A 19,646-nucleotide genomic window follows, 5' to 3' on the forward strand; every position below is an offset into this window, starting at 1 on the left:
TGTTTCTTGGTGCTTGGTGTTCAGTAAACTGTAGGAAAGCTCACCTCCGCTGGCTTCCTGTGATGTCACAATGAAGGACTACTTGCTACCAAGGTAGGCTTCCAGTGGTGACGATGGGGTGGGCACATCATTGGAGAATTACCAAGCAAAATAAGTTTGTTTTCAACAAAGTTTGAGTTCGAATGAATTGACTGTATACTGACCTGATTTTGCCCTATGCTATCTGTCTTTCTCCCAGGATTCAGAGGTACGTTATCCAGAAAGACACTTGAAGTTCATAGTGTGCTAAATACTTCCAAGTGTTTATTCTCTATGTCCCCCGTAGTTTACTCGAAATCTATTTATTGAATGCCTAACATGTAGTATTGGCAAAAGTCATGGAAGGGAGATAATTTTTTCTGCCTCATCTTAACAGATGAAGCCAGACTTTGGAAGTTCAAGGAAGATGCAACTTGTCGCAAGTCTGAGGGTGGACAGGCTATGTGACAGGGAATGTGGATGTATTTAGGAACTGGGGGCAGCTTTATATTAACTGCCAGCAAGGGTTCTCCAAATGAGAAGCAAGCGGTCAGTTCTTCCAACAGCAAGAACAGAGTTTGAAATCGGACCCACCTCTTCCCCAGAACCTTGTTGAAAACAGCCCAGCATGTTGACAATTTCACAGGGACCTCAGCCATTGGATAACTGACTTCTGACTTACAACATGGTGAGCAAATCACTCACTGATATGCCAGTTACTGACTTTGTTTGTTGTGCCACAAGGGAGAATTAAAGCAGAGTGATTTGGAGCACAGTTACTCACATGCTTATGTTGAGTTGTTCTCCCTGCAATAGCACCTCTCCTCCCCCTCCCCCCTCCTCCCTCCCCCTCTCCTCCCTTCCCCCATAAGACACTTGAGCCCATAGAGAAGCTGTAACCAGGAAAAAAAAAAAAAAGCAAAGCATTGATTTATTCACTTTCTATCTCTTTCAGCCTCATCTCCGTGTCTGCTTACTCCTAAATAAAATAGAAATATAAATCCGTGCTTCAGAGTTATCTATTGTCTATGACCCAGACTAAAGCACCAAGAAATTCAAATTCAGCTTAAACATGTTGGTAGCCAGCATGGTGCCTTGTGCCTTCAATCCCAGCATTGGGAGGAGGAGGAAGGCAGATCTCTGAGTCTGAAGCCAGACTGGTCTACAGAGAAAGTTCTAGGCAGCACTACATACACAGTGAGACCCTCCCTTTTCAACACAAACAAACAAACAAACAAAACAAAACAAAACAGGAAACAAAAGCCAGGGCTGTAAGACTCTGGGAGCTAGGGAAAGATTCCCATCAATTCATGCATGTAATTCTAAATCTTCCCAATCCCTTCGTTTAAACTAACCCAGGATGGTGGGAACGGAGATGTAGAGGGGATATGATCTCTGCCTCATTCACACACTGTCTTAGTCAGGGTTTCACTGCTGTGAACAGACACCATAACCAAGGCAACTCGTATAAGGACAACATTTAATTGGGGCTGGCTTACAGGTTCAGGGGTTCAGCCCATTACCATCAAGGCGGGAGCAGCATCCAGGCAGGCCTGGTAGAGCTGAGAGTTCCACGTCTTCATCTGAAGGCTACTAGTGTAAGACTGGCTTCCAGGCAGCTAGGAAAAGGGACCTAAAGCCCACATCCACAGTGACACACCTATTCCAACAAGGCTTCACCTCCAAATAGTGCCATTCCCTGGCCCAAGCATATACAAACCTACACACACACACTACCATGCACACAGACACAAACACACACGGTTTTTGTTTAAGAACTATGTTTTTGGATGGATCATTAGGTTTGGAATGTGACCCACCATTGTCACTTAAAAACTAGATTTGATAGACACAGATTCCAATTAGTAGTCCCAATGTGCAAGTAAAACCTCATGTGGCTTTTATCTGGGATTTCCCCGTATCCTGGAATAAGTATCCCTTCCTCTCCATCCCTCATCCCTACAGTTCTGCCTTCTTGTTGGTCCCTGCTTTGTCTGCACCACACTCAGAGCCTCTCCATTCCTATTTAGATGGCTCCCTCACCAGTGTCCCTGATGTAGCCTTTAGTCTCATCCTTTGTTAACCCACTCTCATGTGATTTCTACAAGAATCTCTCTTTTAATAATTTATAATTTTTAATAATAAAAATTCATCTTTATTTTGATCCACGGTCCTGGTGTAGAGCGAGGGCTAGCCTCCAACTCTTGTTCTTTTCTTCCTCAGGCACGCTCTATCATACTTGGTTTGATAAGCTTTTCTTCGTGTTTATTTTTTCTTTAGTTATTTATTTCCTATCACAAATGTAACTGAAAGAGGCACTGATGGACTTATAGGGCTTAGAAAAGTCATGGGAAAATATCTCATTATCTTATCACGCCGAGATAACCCTAAAACATGTTAGCCCTTCTAGAATTAGATGAACAAATACAGGTTCATACTGTACCTCTGATTTCATAGCTTGTTTTCACCTAGATAACATGCTGTACATGTTTTTCACATTAATAAATATTCATATACAACATTACTTCTCTTGGCCCCATTGTGTGTGTGTGTGTGTGTATTCTAATTTACATATAAAACAGAGCATATAGAACAGAGCACCTGGAATTAAGTAAGCATTTAATAGTGGTGTTCACGACATCCTTGTGGAGAGTTAAAGAAATATGGCTTGGTTGTTGTGCATTCCTTTGTGCTGACACTGACTTCAAAGGTGGTCTCTTTTATCAGCATCCTGGTATAATTTTCAAATTTTCAGATGTCCTAGAGGCAGAAAGGATCACTAACTCTACCAGTGCTCAAATTAAGAGTCAAGACCCATTCAGCCAACCATAATACAATCTAAGAAAAAGAATGTAGTGTCTATTATTGGTTTCCCAGGATGGGGGAAGTCAGCATGCCAGCATGTGGCAGGAAAGAGACCTACAAACAGCCTCTGTGATTACTCAAAAGACTGGAAAGCCGAGCCTATTATGTATTTCTGTATGTATCCGTGTAATTTACCAAAAGGACACTCATGGAATTAAGGTGGAAATTTGATCAGCCATAAGACGCTGCATCTCCTGCTCTTTTGGGGGTGATCAGGGGAAACAGAGGCAGAAGTCTTTGAGAAGGCTTCTGCAAAAGCTCTTTAAAGAGCGGATTCAGCTGGGAGGGATCGTGCAACGTCCTTCGGACCTCCTCCTTATTTTCTTTCTGTTTCCAGTCAGGAATGCAAACAAGATAAGTAAAGTTCCAGAAAGCATCTCTGAGATTGTGAAGCAGCCACACTAAGGGTAGTGGAGAAGAAACACAGAAAGAGAATTCTGTTCTGCTTACTTGTGGGGTTACTCTCCCAGCCCTGCCCTGACCTGCTGACCTCGACACTGAATTTATGAGCAACGGCTTTGATCCCCTTTGAGCCACTTCAGTTCTCTTGGCATCTCCAGTCTCTGTCAGGTACAACCAACCGTAATTGCCAATTGGTAGATTCAGACACTGTATGCTTGGCATAAGTTACAGAACACTTCTGATACTTCTTTTCTAGCCTTTAACTCATAAATTTTATTTTAGCAGTGTCTCAGGATAATAGCAGAATTGAACAGAAAATCCTCCATGTCCTTTCATGTGCACACAACTATGGATGCTGGTACCAGTGTCAAACCTGTGTTAATGTACCGCCAGTAACAGAGTCACCCTGTGACACCAATATACCCTGTGTCGTTGTCCCCAAATATGTGTTTCCACCTCAACAGTCTCCTGCACAGTGAGATTCACTGGCCAAAAATTCTCTGTGGTTCTGCCTAGATAGCCCTCTCTCCCCAGTGATCCAAGGCAACCATAAGTCTTTTTACTATCTGCTCAGCTCTGTTTTTTTTCTAGATTTTTAGATTTTTCTTCCATCACTTAGAGGCATTTAAGAGTCTTCTGTGCCTTCTCAGTCTCAACACTGAGTGATAATTCTATTGGCCTAGAGGTATAGATATTTGAGTCTTTTGCAGACTGGAGTGTCTTTTATTTTTCTCTTTTTTCTTTTCCTTTTTGCTTAAAGTTTGGGCAATTGTGAAGATCAGTGCATTTCTTAGTCTTTGTACTATTGTTGTGAAAAGGCACCATGACCAAGGCAAGTCTTTATCCAAGGAAAACATTTAATTGGGATCTGCTCTCAGAGGCTTGTCATCATCATGGTGGGGAGCATGGTGCAGGTGGGCTGCAGAGCCCCTTGACACACTTCCTCCACCAAGGCCACACTTCCTAAACCTTCTAATCCTAACAAAAGTTCCTCTCCCTGGTGACTAAGCATTCAATTATATGAGCCTTTGTGGACCATTCTTATTCAAACCACCCATTTCAATCCCTGGCCTCCCATGGGCTTATAGCCATATCATAATGCAAAATGCATTTAATCCAACTGCAAAAGTCCCCATAGTCTTTTACAGTTTCAACACTGTTTAAAAGCCAGAAGTTTGGAGAGTCGGAGCAAGCCCTTAACTGTAAACCACTGTAAAATCAATTTTTTTTTAAAGAAGCTCTCTTACTTCCAGCATTCAATGGCATGGAATATACATTTACCATTCCAAAGAGAAGAGAGGAAGCACAGCGAGGAAAGACTGGACCAAAGCAAGACGGAACTGCTACTGCTTAACCTCCAAACTCTGCATCTCCATGTCTGATGTCCCATTCTTCGATTCACCAACTCCTTCCAGCTTTGTTGACTGGTTGCAACACACTTCCCTCTCTTGGGCTTGTTTCACAAGCTGCCTATAGCTTTCTTCCCTTGGCAGGAATCCTGTGACTCTGGCATCTCAAACATCTTGGGATCTCCAACAGAATCCAGGCTTTACCTCGTAGCTTCACACAGTGTCCTTTCTGAGGCTCCATGCAGTGACACCCCTAACACTCACTATGGCTTTCCTAACTCACAGAGGGAGAGTCTCAAACCCTTCTTTATTTATATCCTTGACTCTCGAGCCAGAACCATGTGGCAAAGCTCTACTGCTTACTAAGGCTGAAACTTGCCCCACTCCCTTCAATTACACTTATATCAGTTTTTGTTCTTTTGTTTTCTTCATTACCTAAACTTTTCTTTACTACCTTTTTACAAGCTGAAAGCCAAGTTTTAAGGGTAGAGTTTTGCCTCAAGGTTCCCACTTCCTTTATTCCCTTTAGCATCAGGCTTGTCTTTAAACTTTAAATTTCCTTGAGCACAGGACTGACTCCAGCAAAACACTTCCCCATGTCCCCTTTCTCCTCAAACTGTACATTTTGCCTTTTCCTTGCTGTTTGCTATTCACAGGACACAGTCAATATTAGGCTGTCCTCAAACTTTCTCTACCAATGCCTTTAATACAAAACTCTTTCAATTTAGCCTCAGACAGATTTTTAGGGCAAGGTTCAAAGAGCAGCCACATCATTTGTCAAAATATCACAAGAATGATTTCTAGGCCACTTTCTAATATCGGTCCCCTCTGAACTCTTTTAAGCTGGACTCCAATAGGTCACATCACTCTCAGCACAGCCTATGCTCCTATCAGGATTCCCCAGAAAGCTTTGCTAAAAGTGTTCAACTGCTTTTCCAGTCCAAAATCCTCAAGTCTTCCATAGGTATCGAAACAACACCATAGGTCAGGCCTGTCACAGCAACACCCCACTCCTGGTACCGATTTCTATCTTAGTCACTTTGCTATTCGTGTGACGAGATGCCATGAATAAGGTAATTATTATAAAAGAATAAGAATAAGAGGAAGATGAGGAAGAAGAGGAGAAAGAGGAGGAAGAGGAAGAGGAGGAGGAGGAGGAAGTATTTAACTTGGGACTCACTCATCTTTTCAGTCCCCTATATTTATTTTGAGACAGGGTCTCCTTTATTTGTACAGCTGGCTTTGAAACTGTCTTACAGTCTAACAATGCTTTGAAGCTGCAATCTTCCTACCTTAGCCTCCCAAGTTACTAGGATTGCAGGTCTGTGCCTTCAGTTGCAGGTGAATATTGAAGCATACATGAGTTTTTCCTTTGACAGTTGTGGGGCACAGAGATCATGCCACCAGAGGAATTGGCATAGACCTGGGGAGGTAGAGCAAGCTCAAATCCTGGAAATCTGAAAGTTGAGACCAGCAGGAGTGGGACTAACTCCCTCTCTGTTCCCATGCTTGCCTTGGGGCATGTAACCCAGAGACTCCCAACCAGGTGATCACAAGTAGTCAGTCACATAGCACAGCACCTGGAATGCTTCTCCATGCTAATGAGGCATCTCTGTACCTTAGGCTTTCAGCCAATGACTTTTTCCCCTCCTTGGATAGTTTCACATGCTTCTCCAAAAACTATATAACCCTTGCTTCACCCTGAATAAAATGCATGTGTTCAAGCCCACCCACAAAACCACTGTGTGTGTGTGTGTGTGTGTGTGTGTGTGTGTGTGTGTGTGTGTGTGTACAAGCTAAGATCATCTCCGAGGCTGTCAGAGAAGGCCTTTGCCTAAAGGAGCCATAACATGAAGAGGACACCTCCTTCTCCTGCACTTGCTCCCAACCTGACCAGGATCCTGCTTACCAAGGACTCTGCTTCACTCTTTCCTGACCTGAAGGGCAGCAGTCTTTGATGACACAAAGGGAAGAGGTAGACTGCATACCCCAGCCATTCTGGACTTTGCCCTGTCCTCTCCAAGCCAGTGTATCCAGACACCCTGAGAGGAGAGGCAGAACACAGAACCTCAGACACTTAAGGGAAGTAGTAGAAGAAAATCAAATTTATCACCTGAACATGTTTTTTTTTCTATCTTTTCTTTTTTTAAGATTTACAATGAGTACTCTGTCACCGTCTTCAGACACACCAGAAGAAGGCATCAGATCCCATTACAGCCAGTTGCAAGCCACCATGTGGTTGCTGGGAATTAAACTCAGGACCTCTGGAAGAACAGTCAGTGCTCTTAACTGCTGAGCCATCTCCCAGCCCCCACCTGAAAATTCTTAAGTAAAATCATCTTGGTTTGGATGAGAAACACAGGCTTGGTTATTTAGATGCTTAATTCCTAGTTAGCGGTACTGCTTGGGAAGGTTTAGGAGGTAAAGCCTCACTGGTGAAAATACATCAATGGAGGCAGGTTTTGAGAGTTCATGACCTTCACCTGCTTTCAGTTTGCTCCCTCTGCTTCTTATTGAGGTTAAATATGTTGGGTCTCAGCTTCCTGTTCCTGTCACATGCCTGCTGCTTGCTTCCACGTTTCCCCACCAAGACACACTTTTATTCCTCTAGAACCATGTCTCCCTATGTACTCCTTCTACAGGTTGCCTCAGGCATGTTTCCAGCAACAAGAAGTAACTAATAAAATCCTCTACTATAGACACTTAGCCTTCCACACTAAGAATCCCATGTCCTGACATTCAATCAACAACTAATCTTATTTTTCATCTGTGTAGAATATGTACAGACTTTCTGCATAGGATATGTACAGACTTTCTTCTTGACGATATTCCTTAAACAATGCAACAAGCATGTGTTTACAAAGTATCTACGTTGTGTCAGGTATTATTATTATAAGCAATTTAGAGAAGCTTCAAGGGTAGTAGAAGGTGTTTATAGGTCTTACACACCATTTTGTAAGGGACTTGAGCATCAGCGGATTTCGTCATCTGCAGGAAGTTCCAGAGAAAGTTCTTTGCAGACATCAGGAGGCAACTGTGTGCATCCTAGGTGAACATTGCCTGTGTCGAGTGTAACAAATATATTTGTTACAAAGAGAAATTTGTATATTTGTTGCAAAACATCCATTGCCCCGAGAACCAACTGTAGCTGTAGGATATGAGTCTAAGTGGTAAACAGGAAGGACTGATAAGAGTAAATAACTGAGCATCCACTTGGTGTCAAGCCTTGCTTTGGACAACAGCCAAAGGTTAGAGAAGAACAAAGGAGAAAGAAGGAAATAAAAGCACGTCAGACCTGGAGGCGGGTTCCATCTCCAAAACACTGATCAAATGGCCAAGAGTTACATGTAGACAAGTTAGTATAAGGTAAAGCAGAAGACAAGAATAACCACTGAGTATGTGTTGAGCACAAGGAACATGGTAAACTACTTGTGGGTAATGGTCCTCCAGAGGGTCTTGGAGGACAGCTAGGCACAGAGGTGGGCAATGGAATTTTAGGGAGGATTCTGAGGAAAAGTTGCTGGAATGCAAACCTGAAACCACGCACCAGAGAGGTTTTGCTTGTCTGTTAGGCAGAAGGCAGCTGGAAACAATTCCCGGCAGATGGTCCTTGGGAAGCACTGAGTCACAAAGGCTGAGGATAGAGATCCCACAAGTTCATAGGAACAGAGGTGCTGAGCTACCTACATGCGCGTAGCATTGAGGAGTTATTGTCACGGCAGGGCTGAAGGAGAGGGAGGAAGTCATGCTGTAGTCCTGGGCACAAGTGGAGGAGCCATGCTGAAAGGAGCCCAAGCTATATTGGTAGGAGCCCAGGCCAGGACAAGTATGTGACCAGTGTCAGAGAGGAGGCTCTAGTGAAGCGACGAGGTGAGAAAAGTACCTTGACCTCTCCCACTTTTTCTTCAAAGTTCTTAGGTCACGCTTACCATTGCTCAAACTCAAGGACAGCCATGGTTAAGGAATCCTGCGTGACTGAGACCACCAGCCTGAGCCTCTGAGCCATCAGTTCCCAACCTGTGGCTCACGACCCCTTTAGCAAACCTCTACCTCTGAAAATATTTACATTTCGATTCACAACAGTAGCAAAACTACAGTTATGAAGTAGCAACAAAAAAGTGTTATGGTTATTGGACGGGGTGGGGGAATCACCACAACAGGAGGAGCTGTGTAAAGGGTCATAGCCTTAGGGAGGTTGAGAACTACTGCTCTAAGTATAGAACAGAACAGAGCACTGAGAGATGAGTTTGGGAAAAGAACAAATGGTCTCCAGACAGGATATGGCTGTTATTGCCTTGAGATAAGAGTGGTTACAATTACCTAAGGGAGACCCTTAAGACTGGGCTGACCCTTAAGACTAACATTCCCGAATAGAGGAAGGACCTAAGAGATGTATAAAGTCCTCTTTCTTATATATGTAAGCCATTAATGACTTGTGTGGGAAACTGCCTTTAAGTGGTCTATAAGTTAGTTGTCTGTGGCTCTGGGGTAAGCGCTCACCTATGCTTCTATAAATAACCCCAATTAAATCCATGGGGTCACCAAGCCAGACTTGTGTGGATTTGTTTCGATGGTCTGGTGTGTCCTATCTGAGCTACAGAGATGTTTATTTACATCTTCCCTAGGAAAATTCAATAATAAGAAATAGATGTGGGGTGAAATCTATATAAGTTAAATCTGTTGAAATGTTACGACACTAAGGAATTTATAAATCACATGGCAGAAAATTTAAAGGCAGTGATATCCTATCAACGAGAATGTGACATCCGGTGATCCTCCAGGGAGGCAGAAGTCCCTGAGTCTCCCTGTCTGCCTTCCCCCTTCCATGTTCTGCCCAGATGCTAAGTTTCTTCTTTTCGCCTAGATGATTACCTCACCTTTAAAATATGGCCACTGTACCTCTGGTTCAGCAGCCACGTGCTAGACAAAACAGGAGCAAAATAAGGAAAACAGACTGGTCCAGAAATCCACAGCAGATTTTCACAAGGTCAGTCTCAGCTCCCGATGAGAGAGGTTGCAAAAAAAAAAAAAGAAGAAGAAGAAGAAGAAGAAGAAGAAGAAGAAGAAGAAGAAGAAGAAGAAGAAGAAGAAGAAGAAAGAAGAAAGAAGAAAGAAAGAAGCAAAAAAATAAAATATAAGATGTTTTACTACCCTGAATAAGATCACTTGGGATTTGCTTGTTCATTAAGACAAGGGCTCACTGTACAAGTCAGAAGGACCTTCAACTCACTGTGTAGCCCAGGCTAATTCCCACCTTATGATGCCCCTACCTTATAAATGTTAGGATCACAGCCATGTGCTACACACCTGGTTTAAAATCTGTCGCTTAAATTTCTCTTCATATGTTTGTCTGTGTGCTGGGCATACGTGTTCATTCACACGCTGGGGGGTACATGTGTGTACAGGTACACAGGTGCACAAGCCTGTGGAAAACTGAGATGTATACTGAGGGTCTCTCTTAAATGTGGCGCTTAGCCAGTCAGCTTGCTCTGGGGATGCCTGTCTCTACCTCTGCTTGCTGGGGTCACAGATGGACACCAGGCCTACTCAGCTTTTCTGGGGGCTCTGAAACTATGAACCCTGTTTCTTATACTTGTTCCACAAATGCTTTGCTGCCCCCTCGATTCAGTGATTTTTAAAGAAGGACGTAAACATAAATACTGGGTAGTGACTAGCAATATTTGATACAAAGGGACGGCTTTGGTGTAATCCAACACTCTAAGTTTTAATCATTCAGCTTCTAATAATTTCAAATGTTAATGTATCCTCCCAAATGGAGATCTCGGGGAAGATGTTGTTTGGGGGAAGGGATGGAATGTCTGCAGTCTGAGTGTAATAATGGATTCAGTGCGTTAGTGACTAGGAAGTAAGATGCAGATGAGACAGAGAACTGAGTGGAGAGGGAAACTGGATTGTTGTTCCCAATAACTCATTTCCTTCCTCCGTAAAAATTGCACTCTCTCACTCTTCCATTCTGCAAGCCAAGTTTACTTACTGGCTGTATTGAAGTTGGGTTTGGTGACAGGGATTTTTTTGGACAACAGTTTGAAAGCAGAAGTGTCATGTGCCAGATCCAGGCCACAGCCTGTTCCTGCTTGTCATCTGAAAGCCGTCGCTCCACCATGGCAGAAACAACCTCAGTTCTGTTATGAAGTCACATGAAATAAAACCAGATTGGATGCCTAGTCCCGCAGAGGGAGGGCTGGATGCCCGTGGTTGAAGCCATTGGACTTTGCTCATAATGCTATTTGAGGGATATTCCATTGGCTCTGGTAGTCATCCTCTGAAGCATAGGGAAGTGACGTCACTCCCACTAGGGAGCTATGATCATCAATGCATGTGGCAGAAGTGGTTATGAGGATTCAGGGACACTTGTGCATTCACACATTGCTTTTTGAGATGTGATGTGGTAGCTTGAGTAAACTGTCTTTCATGAGAACCTTAGGAGTACACTTTCCACAGGACTCATCCTTAGGGACCTCAGAGTCAGCCCAAGACAACCCCAAATCAAGTTCTTAGCACAAAGGAGATTTATTTGTCCCAGAGGAATAGAGAGCAGGGAATAAGAGACAAAGGTAGGAGATAGAGGATGAGGGAAAAGAAGAGGAGGACAAGGGGGAGGGGGAGAACAGGGTAGTGGTATATTAGTCCAGGGTAGGGGAGGGACACAACAGAAAACTGCCTCTGGATAGAGAGGAGACAGCCATGGCCCATGATAAATGTTGGTTTGTAAAGGTGAAAGGGGAAACCCTGTGTTGGACGAGTTGGCTAATTTTTATTGGGCATAATAATTAAGGTGGCCAAACAGGGGCTTTTGATGGTTGGTGTGGGATGATGTCACAGGTGAGGCAGGTACAAGATAGAAGGAGGCCTGTCATTGGATGAGAAGGAAGGATGGGCAGGAGAAAAGTTTGAAGGAAGAGGAGGAGACTGGAAAGGAAAGAAGAGACAGGCGGGAGAGGGAGAGAAGCTGTGGCAGGACAATATGGCAGGTGACGTTAAGATTCCACACTATACCTTTACAGGTTGTTACAAATGTTCTTAAGTGATGGGTGTGTATTGGACTTTGTATGTCTAGGTGGGCAATTATATCTTATTAATTGGGCCAAAGGTTATTGTGTTGTGTGTTCTTTCATGTAGCCATTTAAGTGTGAGAAAGTGTATGGCGGCTGGTCTGGGCTGCCACAGAGTTGGGATGTGTGTTTCTGGCATGGAAACCTGCCTTGGGAACTAGATAGGTAGAGATTGCTGCTAGGCTCAGAGAGAGGCCTTTGGCATTGTAATATGGGATGGAGCAAAGCGGGTGAGAGACTTTGCTGACTAAGAATTAAGATATCCAACAGATATCTTGGGGCACTGAGGTACCAGACCTAGTGGGAGATAAAAGACAACCATACTTTTTAAAATTTTTTATATTTTTACAACAACAGATGGCGAACCAATGTGACGGGCAAGAATCCACTAGTAATCCTAAGAGTTGAGAGAAAGTTTTATTTTCTAAGAGGAGGCCAGCGCCATGTTGAGTCACATGATATCTCAAGCTCAGGAACTTTAAACAAACACAAAAGCAAACTGTGCTGGCAGGCTGTAGGTCCCCTGCTGTGTGATAAGTAATGGCAGATCAGAGAGTTAGAGATTAAAAGCTGCTTTTAAAAGAAAGTTGTTTAGAAAGTCTTTCAGGATACTCATATTCCTTTTAACATGGGTGCCACAGGAATTTTGGGTTGAAATCCTAGTTAGACAAGCTACTTCTTAATGACAGGTTTATTAAAAGGTGATTAAGTTTGTTTTTAGAAAGAAGAGAGTAAAGAGATTACCGGAATCACGTGGTGATTTTCATCTATGGTTTGGGCAGAACTTAGATAGGGAAAAATTAGTCACTAACTCCCAACTAGAGAGTTGTGATAAATGTCTTTAACAACCAGGCAGAGTGAATACAGACATATATTATAGAAGTTATTAAGGTTAAATAAAAACCTATGGCTCCGGGTAGAGAGCTTAACAGATGGATATATTTTGGGCTATAGTCCTGATTAAGTTGCTTATTGGTATTAGAATTGATAGAAGGTGTTTAAATTTGTTTTAAGGGGAGTACAGAGATTACCCGAATCATGTGGGGATTTTCATCCATGGTTCGGAACTTAGATAGGGAAAAATTAGTCACTGACTCCAAGTAGAGTATTGTGATATTTACAAGTTATTAAGGTTAAGTAAAAATCTGTGGCTCCAGGTAGAGAGCTTAACAGATCAATATATTTTGGGCTAAAGTCCTGGTTTGATATGTTGCTTATGGGTATCAGAATTGATAGGAGGTGTTTAGTTGTTTTATGAATTACCCCGCTAAAGGTCATATGGCTCGTTGATGCTGGCTAGTGAGGTTTGTGGTTACTTTTGATATTTACCACAATAGGAAGCTCAGATTCTCTTAATGTGGGCTCCATGGGAATTTTGGGTTAATTTCCTGGTATCACAGAGTACATAAGCCTACCAGGCTCATTGTTTAGCTTACTTCCTTTTTAAAAAATCGTTTAGTCTTCATGATGAGTGTGACTTTGAGTTTTATGGTTATATTATTACTCCGGGAGAGAGTGCAAGATACAAGCTTTTCTGGTTACAGACCAAGGAACACAGTATTTTGGGAGAAAGATTTTGTCTTTGTGTTTTTAAAAAGTGTGATTAGGCTCTGGAAACCTCACAGAGCCATACTGATCTGATTTGATAGAAGTAGACTGCCTGAAAAAATTGATTCAGGAGAATCAAACAAAAGATATCTCGATTCTAAACTTTTGTCTTGAGAGTTGTATTTTGCAGAGTGTGCCTACTTGGATTCCTGGTCTCAAGGACTTTCAGCTGGGTCCAGTCAGGACACATCGGCTACAGCATTTGCTTCATTCTTCCTACCTCCTACCCCCAAGGATATCTTAACGTCCATGTACAGCTTGAAGAAGTTATAGAGGAGTCATCACCCCAATTCCCTGGACTTTTGGGGGACTGAAAGTGGTTATTCTAAAGTTGTTTTTATGAAGAATTTAGAAATGGTTGTAATTTAACAGGGAGGAATTAGCTAGATTGAGTCGTACAGTCATAATCTCATTTGGTAACTAAGCTAAAATCATAGCTTTGCTTTAGTATAGAATTTATTTGTCAAAAAAGTTTAAAAGTACAAGGTTTAGAGACAGTCTTTCTATTAATGTCATTACAAACTTCTGAGTTAATTACACCTGTGAGTTAAGGGCCAAATAGCACATTCATGGTTCTGACTTTGTGAGAGTACTTTCAAGATAATATTGAGATATAAAGACAACAGTCCAGATTGTCTTATATAGATAGATGGTCTTCAAAGACGTCAGAAATCCACAAAATTTGAGATTTAAAGTTATTTATCTTTTGTTGAGACATATCTGCTCCTAACAGTTTCCCTTTGGTGGATTTAATGAAGAATGTGAACATCTCTACCTCCAGATGAGGCAATACTGTGTGACTAGGCAGCCACTACACAAAACTGCCTGCTTCATCTGCAGACTAATACTGTCCAGAAAAGGACAAATTATGCAGATAGTTGACTGATAAACCCTGCCAAGACAGGGTGATCAGCCCTTCAAAATCTGCATTTCAAGAGTCTGTCTGTTGATTTTGGGCCAGAAGGCTGAAGACTTGCGCTCACATGTTGCTAACAGGGGACTGTGCTAGTGGAGATTTGTCTCTACAACCTCTCAGTTCTGGAAGCCGTGTTAGGCTTCCTATGTGTATAGATATTTGGTTATTCTCAGATTTCTGAAGGGGTTGAAGACTGATTATAGTCTCATAGCCTATCAGACTGTTTAACTCTGAAAATACATATTTTATTGGATTGTTATCAGATAGTATACAAACTAGCCAAGATATAATACAGATTTTAAGCCTTTCTTAAGCTGGAATAGATAACTAAATGTTCTGTTTAACTGATATAGTGTTGGACTGGGTGTTAGATATATTTTATGCTTTTGGGGGTTGGGGATTTAGCTCAGTGGTAGAGCGCTTGCCTAGCAAGAGCAAGGCCCTGGCAAGGCCCTGGGTTTGGTCCCTAGCTCCGAAAAAAAAAAAGATATATTTTATGCTTTTAATTACAAAATGATAATAGTTGTGATCAGCTTATATTTGAGAGAAAAGTTTTTTTTTAATTAGACAAAAAGAGTGAAATGTGGGATGATGTCACAGGTAAGGCAGGTACAGGATAGAAGCAGGCCTGTCATTGGACGAGAAGGAAGGATAGGCAGGAGAAAAGTTTGAAGCAAGAGGAGGAGACTGGAATGGAAAGAAGAAGAGACAGGAGGGAGAGGGAGAGAAGCCGTGGCAGGACAATATGGCAGGTGATGTTAAGATTCCACACTATACCTTTACAGGTTGTTACAAATGTTCTTAAGCGATGGATGTGTATTGGGCTTTGTATGTTTAGGTGGGCAATTATATCTTATCAATTGGGCCAAAGGTTATTGTGTTGTGTGTTCTTTCATGTAGCCATTTAAGTGTGAGAAAGTGTACAGCAGCTGGTCTGGGCTGCCACAGAGTTGGGATGTGTGTTTCTGGCATGGAAACCTGCCTTGGGAACTAGATAGGTAGAGAGATTGCTGCCAGGCTCAGAGAGAGGCCTTTGGCAGTGTGATATGGGATGGAGCAAAGCGGATGAGAGGCTTTGCTGACTGAGAATTAAGATATCCGACAGATATCTTGGGGCACTGAGGTGCTGGATCTAGTGGGAGATAAAAGACTGTTTTATTTTTTATATTTTTACAACAACTGGTTGGACTTCAATGCATTGATAACTGGACCATGCTGGTCAGCCTCAGGGGGAGGAAGTGGCCAAATAAGGGACTAGCCCTTGGTGGCCAGCTTTAGGAGTGCAATCTAATGGTTCTTAGCAAGACAGAGGGAAGAGAGGAAGTGTAAGGCTTGACAGAGCCACGTTTGTCATGCTCGCACTGACTAGAGTTCCTACACTCAACATGTCTCTTCATATTACATCATATCATTTACATATACACATATAAGGAGAATTTAAACATACATCCACGTAGCCATAATGACTAAAACATGGGAAAAGCACAAGTATAAATGATATAATTGCTAATGATCTGGTAACTGGAAAAATAAAATGTTATATCTGTACATCCATGATCTGGGATAGTACTCAACAGTGAAAAAGACATGAAGTACTGACATGTGCTAGGACATGTATGACACATGCTATATATGATTCTTGAAAGAAATGTGCTGAGCCAGACTCTGAAGGCTACTGTTGTACAATTCCATTAATGGGGCTGGAGAGATAGCTTAGTGGTTAGAGCACTGACTCATCCTCCAGAGGCCTGGAGTATCCATGCTGCCTAGCCCATAACGTCCTGCAGTTTCAGCTGCAGGGGATCTGAGGCCCTCTTCTGACCTCTCTGGCCACTGAACTCTTACTCACAAGCCCGCGTACACACACATGTACTCATATTACCTCTTTTAAAATGATTCCATTTATGTAAAATATCCAGAACTGACAAAAGCGCTGGCATGGAGAGTCTGTTGGTGTTCTGTGGAGAACGAAAAGAGGAGTGAAGAGCAGCTGCTGTACGGTGAGAGCTTTACTTTTGGGAATGAGAAAAAGAATTCTACAGCTGTTTGTAGTAACGACGTCACAACTGTGAATACCCTGAAAACTAGCGAGCTGCGCACTCTAAATGGGCACAAGGTTTGGGATGTAAATTGCATCTTAATATAGACATACAAAGCAGTGAATGAGGTTGGAGCGTGGTCCCTGCACAAGGCACCTGCCGTGACCTGGGACTGATCAGAAATACGCTGTGTCGCCAGATCTGGATCGTGACTTAGTCTGGGACACTAGACTGAGAAGTCGGAGTGATCTCTGTCCGACAGCGGCCAGGTTTTTCTCTTCGTGATTCTAGGTGGCGCTTTGGCCTTCGGTCCTCTCCAAATCCCTTCTTCAAATTTCACTGCAACATTTAAGACGCTTAAGAAGGACCTTCATGGGGTTGGGGATTTAGCTCAGTGGTAGAGCGCTTGCCTAGGAAGCGCAAGGCCCTGGGTTCGGTCCCCAGCTCCGGAAAAAAAGAACCAAAAAAAAAAAAAAAAAAAAAAAAAAAAAGAAGGACCTTCGTGGGTATGTTCCGTGCTGTTATAAGAGCACAGCCAGGACCCCTCCTTCTGTTTGGCCTCTTCCTTCCGTCCTGCCCTCCCTCCTGCTTCTAGCTGAGTGGGGTGAAGACTGTGGTGTTTGAGGTAGTGTTTGAGGTAGCACCTCGGCATTTGAAAGAGCAAACCCACCAGGGCCTGAGGACTAGACTTTCCAGCAGAACTGTCTGTTGTAAAGAACCTTGTCTGCCTTTTCTTTCCCCAGCACGAAGAGGCAGACTAAGAAACTTGCCTGTGGAGGATAAAGGCGGCTACTCAGGGCCTTGTTGGGTCTGTGTCCAGCTCAGCCGTTTTCCAAGCTCTTACAAAATGTCTCCTCAAAAATGTGCACACGCTCTACTAAAGGAAATCCCCATCGTAGAACATTCAAACAATGTAGAATTATTTGGTTTCTATTTCTGTGTAATAAGGGAAGTGTGAGTAAATCTGTCCATACCTAAACAGTTTAAAGGCACTAAGGAACCATAAGCCTAAATAGTCTCTTTTCCCTGTAAGTTGTCTTGGGCCTTTATCGCAGCAACAGAGAAACAACTATCCCATGTGTGAAGTTAAAATCTCATCAATATTTAAGAAAAAAAAAAAAAAAGAACAGTGCTCGATGAGATATCATTCTTCCTCTTGTCTGAACTACAAACTCTTCCCTTGAGATTGGATCCCTTGTGTCCGTGTTCTGTGGGCTCTTCTGTGACTCCCTGGAGAGAGGGATCCGAGGTTAGGGTATGTACTGTTCTGACAGAAGACCTGAGTTCAGTTCCCAGCACCCTTGTCAGATGGCTTACAACCATCTGTCACTACAGCTTCAAGGGATCAATGCTCTTCTCTGACCCTCAAGAGCATTTGTAACCACATGAACATACCCTCAAGAGCTATGGGCATACACACAATTGAAAAGTAAGAAGCCAAAAGTTAGAAAGAAAAATAGCCCACTCACCCTTCCAACTGTAGCTCCAGGTCAAAATATGTCAACTGCTTTTTGTTCACTTTAAATGCTTTAGCACTAGTCTGTGTAGTGAGCACCACTGGTGGTTTAAATGAGATTGCCCCCCTTAGTTCACATGTGTGCATGTTTAATCCCCGGCACCTAAGGTGTCTGGGAAGGATTAGGAGCTATGGGCTTATTGGAGGAATATAGGAATATCACTGATAGTGGGCTTGGAGGTTTCAAACTTGCTCTTTCTCCTTCTCTCTCTCTTTCTCTCTCTCTCTCTGTGGGGTGTGCATGCATGTGTGTGTGTGTGTGTGTGTGTGTGTGTGTGTGTGTGTGTGTGTGTGTAAAACTGTCTGTCTCTGTGTCTCTGTTTCTGTCTCTCTGTCTGTGTCTCTCCTGTCTCTCTATCTATCTCTCTGTCTGTCTGTCTGTCTCTCTCCCTCTTTCGCTCTCTTTCTGTGTGTGTGTAGCTGTCTGTCTCTCTCTGTGTGTCTCTGTCTCAGTCTGTTTCTGTCTCTCTGTCTTTGTCTCCTTCCTGTCTGTCTGTCTGTCTGTCTGTCTCTGTCTCTCACTGTGTCTTTACCTCTGTGCCTCTCTCTCTCTCTCTCTCTCTCTCTCTCTCTCTCTCTCTCTCTCTCTCTCTATCAGGATGAATCACTTAGCTACTTCTCCAGCACCATGCATGCCTGAGAGCTGCAATGCTCCCCACCATGATGATAATGGATTAACCCTCTGAAACTATAAGTATGGCCCCCAATGATACTTTCATAAAATTTGCCTTGGCCATGTGTCTTTTCACTGCAACTAACTAGTAGTAACATGATACTATTAACTCTTTTTTTTTTTTTTTTGATACTATTAACTCTTTAAGTCATACAATACAGGCCCAGCACAGCCACAACTCTTTTGAAAACTTACACAGTACAGAAGTCCCCGTATTCTAGGTTATCCATGGGGAATATGAGTCAGTCCATCCCCTGGATGCTCAGGCTGATGGTACCAAACTCTGTAGACACACACACACACACACACACACACACACACACATACACACACACACACACACACTCTTGAGGTCACTGAGGTCAACCACAATCTGAAAACTGGACATTGGAACTGTAGGTAACAGAGAGGCCACAGTAACAAATGGGGCTGATTTTGTCAGTTTCTTTGATATTGCTTCTCATATGCCCGATATTGCCTGATGTCCAATTGTGGCAGAGCTGTGAACCTGTCACCCAGAACCACTGAGCATCAAAAGAACAGGTGACAAGTAGACCGGGGGCTGGGGGAGGGAACAGTGATTGTGTTCAGGAACCTAAAGTGGCAGTGGATTAGTGGCATCTTCATGGGCAACAGCAGCTTCAGATCTCCAGATGCCTCAGAGTAGCCTCTCGGTGGAGACTGGAGCATCTTACAGACTGTGTGGTTTGAATCTGTCTGTCCATAATCGTGCATTGTATCTGGGCCTGACCCTATACCTTCTGCTCTCAATCCTGCTTCACAGTTCTCTGTACAACTCTCACCTGGTGAGATATATGTGTGTGTGTGTGTGTGTGTGTGTGTGTGTGTGTGTGTGTGTGTAATTTGTGTATAATTGTTTTTAGAGATCTATTTATTTTTATTTTATGTATATGAGTATTTGTATTCCCACTTATAAATCATACATGTCTATACTATATAAATATATATATAATTGTAATTTAAAGATCTGTTTATTTTTATTTCATTTTATGTGTACGAGTACTTAGCCTCCAGGTATGGATGTGGTACAATGAAGTTCTAAAAAAGGCATTGGGTCCCCTGGAACTGCAGTTATACCCACTGTGAACCACCATGCACACTGGGATTTGAACTCAGGTTCTCTGCAAGGGCAGCTAGTGTAACCGCTGAGTCATCTCTCCAGTCCC

The 19,646-nt window shown here is 42.9% G+C and overlaps 1 long non-coding RNA gene across 4 annotated transcripts; it reads left to right on the top strand.

Annotated features, from left to right (window-relative positions):
* Positions 1 to 11,223, top strand: LOC102547249 (uncharacterized). Of its 4 annotated transcripts, none has more exons than XR_010053327.1 (4): positions 1 to 247; positions 416 to 706; positions 3,221 to 3,453; positions 6,786 to 11,223. It is a non-coding gene; the product is annotated as an uncharacterized LOC102547249 (long non-coding RNA). The 4 variants fall into 4 exon arrangements; XR_005486996.2 differs by lacking the exon at positions 6,786 to 11,223 and adding an exon at positions 4,539 to 4,844; XR_355535.5 differs by lacking the exons at positions 3,221 to 3,453; positions 6,786 to 11,223 and adding an exon at positions 974 to 1,019.
* Positions 11,224 to 19,646: the final 8,423 nt, after the last annotated feature.

The sequence above is a fragment of the Rattus norvegicus genome, chromosome 7 (assembly GCF_036323735.1).
Source record: "Rattus norvegicus strain BN/NHsdMcwi chromosome 7, GRCr8, whole genome shotgun sequence".
Classification (NCBI taxonomy): domain Eukaryota; kingdom Metazoa; phylum Chordata; class Mammalia; order Rodentia; family Muridae; genus Rattus; species Rattus norvegicus.